This window comes from Varanus komodoensis, unplaced genomic scaffold (genome assembly GCF_004798865.1).
Source record: "Varanus komodoensis strain SLA01 unplaced genomic scaffold, ASM479886v1 scaffold1, whole genome shotgun sequence".
Lineage (NCBI taxonomy): Eukaryota > Metazoa > Chordata > Lepidosauria > Squamata > Varanidae > Varanus > Varanus komodoensis.
This window is the reverse complement of record NW_025335268.1, coordinates 34,277,318-34,283,317: the sequence shown is the minus strand read 5'-3', so window position 1 is coordinate 34,283,317 and position 6,000 is coordinate 34,277,318.

Sequence of the window (6,000 nt, the reverse complement as noted above, 5' to 3'; positions counted from 1 at the left end):
TCGGCGAATGGGGCGGCATAAAAATGTTTTAATAAATAAATAAATAATAATAAATAAATGTCACTTTAAAAATATCAGGGGCACCATTCTATGCATGTTTAAACAGAAAAAGGACCTACAACTCCCAGCATGACCCAACCAGCATTCTGGAAGTTGTAGTCCTTTTTTCTGGTTAATATTCATAGCATTGTGCTTTGAGGTTCTTAAAAATCAAACATGCACAAACATCCACAAGACAGAGAAATCAGTACTAGCATGGTCACAGTCCACTGTTCTGTTCAATCTTCTTTGGTTATATGTCTGTTTTTCATATAATCCAGCAAACCTGCGACCAGCTCCACTATTATGATGTGTTCCCTGAGTAACAAAGGGAATAGCAGAATCTCATGACCTTACAGCAACTGTTAGTCATAAAGTCATTAAGCTCATAGTGGAATCACTCTGGGTACAATTTAGATGCTAAAAGTTGTAGGGCTTTTTCCCCATCTGAATGATTGATAGAATCACCCTAAATCACTGACTGACCTGATTTGTTCCATATGGTAGTAATAGTTGTGTTCTATTTATGCTTTCCATTTGCCGTTGGAGTGGTAGTTCTTCCTCCAAAGATCCAGGTTCTAGTCATGGCTAGTAATATTTCTTGCCAGTTTGGTGAGGTAATGTATTTTGTATTTTACTTGATGTTGTAAGCCGCCCCGAGGCCTCGGCAAGGGGCAGCATAGAAATGTTTTAATAAAGAAATAAATCTAATTGTGCTCCTTTTTGAAGACAATGGCACCATTGTACATGCAGTGGTGCATTCCAGTTTGGCTATCTTACTGCAGTCTGCCTTAGGAACTGGGCAAAGAGAATGTGTCCCTCTAAGAAGCATTCTTAAATTCAAAACTCAGCTTTTTGAAAATTATCCCAGGAGAAGGTCGCAGAATGCGGAAAAGCTGTGTGGTTGTGGGAGGAGTTTCCCCTCTCAATCTGGTGAGATGGTTGGGATCGGCCAAGGGGGAAAGGGGTCCTTTGCAGCAAATTAAATCCAAAAATACAAGTTGGGGTGGCCACAGAAGAACAGGATGGGGCACCAACACAGGAACATCAGGAGAGAGCCACTGGGTTGCATGAAAGCCACTGACCCCCCACCCTATTGCCATACTACTTAGTCCCAGAGCTCAAAAGTACTTATAGTACTGTTAAAAAGTTTCCTGGAAGAACAAATAATGTGCCTCCTTTCCAAACAAAGGGCCAACAGTCACTGAATCAGGCCAAATGGGTGCTGGGGGCAAGTCACCAAAAGTATGCTGAGCTCTTGTATTGTGAAGCAGTGGTGCCAGAGTAGTGCCCAGGTTATATTAGGAAGCTCGGGAGAGGTTATGACTCTCGGGCCCTGATCTGCAGCTTGACTCTTTCTCAGATGGTGAGGGTAGGTGTGGTGAAACAAGTGAATTGCCTATTGGAGTGTCATCAAGGCATAACAGATTGTAGGGAGGAAGTAAAGAAGGGGGGGATTGTATGATGTCTGTGCTTCAGTGTCGATTTGACTGAAAGCTTAGAATTAAAGAAGCTTTAAAGCATCTGTCTCATGTGTTTTGGGATTATTTCAGTATGACAGCAAATCATATCAGTTGGAGCAGATTAACTAGAGGCAGATGAAGTGAATACCAACCAACCAATCCAGGCTCCAGTATTATGTCTGGGCTTGGACTAGGGCTGGAGGCTATGAGCTGAGGGTCTCCAAGGACATAATCCCCTGAGGTTGGACCCAGCCCCTCATCGGGAACCTGACAAGAAAAAACAGAGAGACTCCACTGGAGGTGAACAATCAAAAGAACACTGACATTTTAGGGTTAGGGATAGGTTCAGACATACAGCAAATACATGCAGCATGTAGGTAGCCCCTGAAAGGACTACCAAGATGGAGTCTGTATACACAGTTTGGGGAAGGAGGGGATCATGTAAGCCACGGCAGTGGAACTTTTTGTACCTCAAGGGCCGCATAAGGACTTTGACATGGAACCCGGGGGTGCACAATGAATTACATTTTCATATCTTAAAGTGTTCACTTTAGGACACACAATTGATATATTTAATTAACCATTACATGAGGGAGAATTAAGATGATTTTAGGACTAACAGAAGGAAAAAGGGCACTTTGTGGACTGTGATCTTGGCAGCTCCTTCCCCAGCCGCCGCCCGAGCACAACGCCCGCTCCTCTGCAGTAGCCCATTCTTTCCTTCCCAGTTTCTCCAGACCAGAAGCCCTCCCTTGGGGCCCCCGGCCCCTCCTCCTTTTTGGAAGGGGCGTGCTGAGCCTCTTGTTCTTGAGCCAACGATCCCCTCCCAGCGAGCCCTGCTGCTCCTGCAAAGGCGCGCAGCTCCTGAGTGGGTCATGCGTTGGGCCACCTCAGACTAGACCGTCTTTCAGTGGAAGGCACGCCATGGTAGGACTTCTCATCTACTGCATGCGTTTTCTCTATCTGTGTCCGCTTCTCTTGCTTTTCTTTCTCTGTCTCTGCCCAGCGTGCTTCCCGGAGTACACCGAAAATGCCCGAGCATTCAGGGAAGTTCTGCGTGCTGAAGAGAGGGCCTGGAGGGGAAACACTGGCGGGCAGGGGCGTGTGGAGAGACCGGTGGAGCCATGGAAAGCACGGCGCAACTGGGGGCTGAGGCGGTTGCTTCAGATCGCAGAGGAGGAGTGCAAAGCAGGGTGTGGGGCCTAAGGGGAGAGGTGGTCAGCCAGACAGAGAGGCCCTGTGAGCTCTGTTTGACCCGTAGGCTTCCAGTTCCTCAACTCTGCCCTGTCCGGATGATTTCAGAGCTAGATTTGTTGTTGTTGTCACTGGATTTATGCGGACATCCAGCAACATGCTTTCTGGGCAACTGGCAAAGCAAAATAAAATGCAGTAAATATTATAATACAAAATAATTAAAACAGCTAAAGACCCATAATAAAATGCAGCCAAAACATTCATCTCTGGCAGGGAAAAAGTTAAACCATTTACTGAAATGACCAACACAGCTTTCACAGAAACCCTGGATTTTGCTTGTTTAAAATGCAAGATGTTTCAAAGGCCTGGCTGAAAGGTCTTCACCAGGAAGACTGGAGAGCCCAGTCTCTCAAGAGACAAGTCCTCAACTGGGATGCAATCACTAAGAGGGTCTTCTTTGTAGCAGCCACACCAGTTTCCCCTCAATCATACCTGGCAAGGTCAGCTGTTGTACCTGGAATGTAAAGCAGGTGCTTCACCACTGGTGCTGGTGGTGCAAGCTTTGTTGCTGCTGCATCTGCTGCCAGCATGTCCCCCCCCCGCCCCATGCACACACAGTCACCTGATGCATTGCCCAAACCTGCAGAGCCCTTTCCCTATGTTGCCCTCCAATTCTGCTGCTGCTGCTGGCCCTCTGGCTTGCATTGAGGATCCTCTCTGTGCAAGCTGGAGGGTGGGTATCTGAAGAGCCGCATTGGCCAGACAGTGTGCATTGCATCTTCTCAGGCTGCCAGCCAGGGCCACATTTCTGGTTCTGAAAGACTCTTTCCCCAGAGCTAGGCATGGTATGTTTGCAGGGGTGTCCCAGGGTATCTCACAGTGAAACAGGGTGGGCAGCTGGAGTGGAGAGTCAGCCTACCTTCCCTCTGTCGCTCCCAGTGGATTTGGAAATATTTTATTGGTTTGTTCTGAAAAATAATGTCATGGAATATAATCTACTGTCCATACTATTACACTCTTTGCTAGTAAAGAGGGTCTGAACTAATGTTCTTGTCATGCTCAATCAGCTTCTGTAGCTGGTTGGGAAACCCTTGGAATTAAGATGAAAACAATCTGCTGCTTAATGATGGAGGCCTCCTTATTGGCTTATTTGCTGGCATTTGGACTATTTTTCTCCTATCCATTGGGAAACTGCTTCAGGTGAAGGTGAGAAAACTTAAATAATTATAGGATGCTATCCCAAAATTAATAATTACCCAGAAATTATCTTCCATTTTATTTCATTTCTATACTACGCAATAGGCAAAGCTCTCTGGGCAGTTTAGAAAGATTAAAAAACCTTAATTGCAATATTGTGCAATAAGAACTATTTATGTACAAACATCACACACACCCCTAAGCAATTTTGCAACTAACAATAAGAAACACTAATCAGTGTTTGGGTGAGTTATTCAGAAATGCTGAGATGCAACAGTAGTTCTTTTGAAAACAGGACAAGATCTGTAGTATATAATATAGTCTGTTGTGATAAGAACCAATGGTTTTAAAAACTTTTTATTAATTAATTAATTGAATTTCTATCCTGCCTACTAGCCAAATCGACACTCTCTCTTGCTCTCACATTTCACAACCCATCTCAGTGTAAAACAAATTGCGTTTTCAGCAGAATGTGGAATGTTGGCATACTTCTGTTAACAATTGTGATATTACCATATAGGAATGAGAGAGGATAGGAGAAATAAGTATGATATTCTAAATTATATGATCCACAAAGCTGTCTCTCTAAAGCAGTGATGGGAAATATGATCTTATTTATTTATTTATTTATTTATTTATTTATTTATTTATTTATTTATTTATGAAGCTTCTATGCCGCCCCATTCGCTGAAGCCTCGGGGTGGCTTTCAGATTTTTTTCCGTTGCATGTCTCATCATCCATCACCATTGACTATGCTGGCAAAGGCAGATGGGAACTGCAGTCTAAGGGCTTCTGGAGGGCCACACTTTTCCCCATCACTTCTTTGTCATGTCCATCAAAGCTTGCTTACACAATACAGTTTTCAGCTAGCAGGCTCCCCAGGTGTCTTAATACCTCACAGCTAGCCACCCATAGAATTTTTTTTCAGCACTTGCTTCCATCTTCTCTGGTGTCTCGTGATTTGCTCTGTTTGAAGTCTGTGAGCTGGTGACCTAGGTGCCTGTCCAGTGTGACGTTATGACGGGCTGCCTGAAGACTCCATATCTCCCTTCTTTTAGACCTTTTCCTTGAAAGCAGCCTTTGACACTGGCCTTGGATCAAAGGATAACCTCAGGGGAAGGGCTATCTTCTAACAGCTCTCCAAGTAGTCTTCCTTCTACAAGATACGATTCGTGACCTTGACCTGTCACTGCGATGACGATTTGACCAGGATCTCTCAGTCTTTCCCAGTCCATTTGGTGGTCACTTATGAATAGCCAATAAAGAGGAAATGAATCACCAATAAAAGAGAATAATGATTTGCATTTGGCTGGTGGCCCATTGGTTGGTGGCTCAGCTATGCCCTCATCTGGACAACCAGGCTTCAACTTGTAACTTCCCAGTTAGATTACTGCCATGCATTCTGCAGGGGGCTGCTCTTGAAGACTATTCAGGGGATGCAACTTATGCACAATGTGGTGACCAGACTAATAGCTGGGACAAAAGGGTCTCAACATATCATACCCAGCCTAGCCCACTTGAACTGGCCACCTGTTTGCTTCCAAGCCCAATTCAAGATGCTGGTTTTAACCTGTAAAGCCTTACACAGCTTGGGATCAAAATACTTGATGGAACATCTCTCCCAACCTGAATCTACTATAAGTGTATGAGAACTTATTCTGGGTGCCATCTCCAAGAGAGGCTTGGGGATGCCATCAGGGAGAAGGCCTTCTCAGTGGTGGCTCCCCAATTGTGAAGTGATCTCCCCATTGAGGTCTGCCTAGGACCAACACTATCATGGTGGGACTTAGGGCATTAATGTCAGCAGTCTGTTAACCTGCCCAACATTTTAAAATTGATTTTAGCTGTTTGTTTTACATTTTGCATATTGAAGTTGTATATGGTGCTTTGTTTGTGGTTTGGAATTTTTGGAATTGTGAACCACCTGGAGAACTTTGGCTATTAGGTAGCATAGAAAGTGGCAGCTTCATGTGCTAATTTGTGTGGATAGATCACATTTAGAAATTAGTATTAAAACTTAAACAGAAATACAGTACATGTCACCAGAGAATGGAAGACTGCAACCAGGTGACCTGTGTGTCTGGCTGTTCAGCCCATGCTATCCAG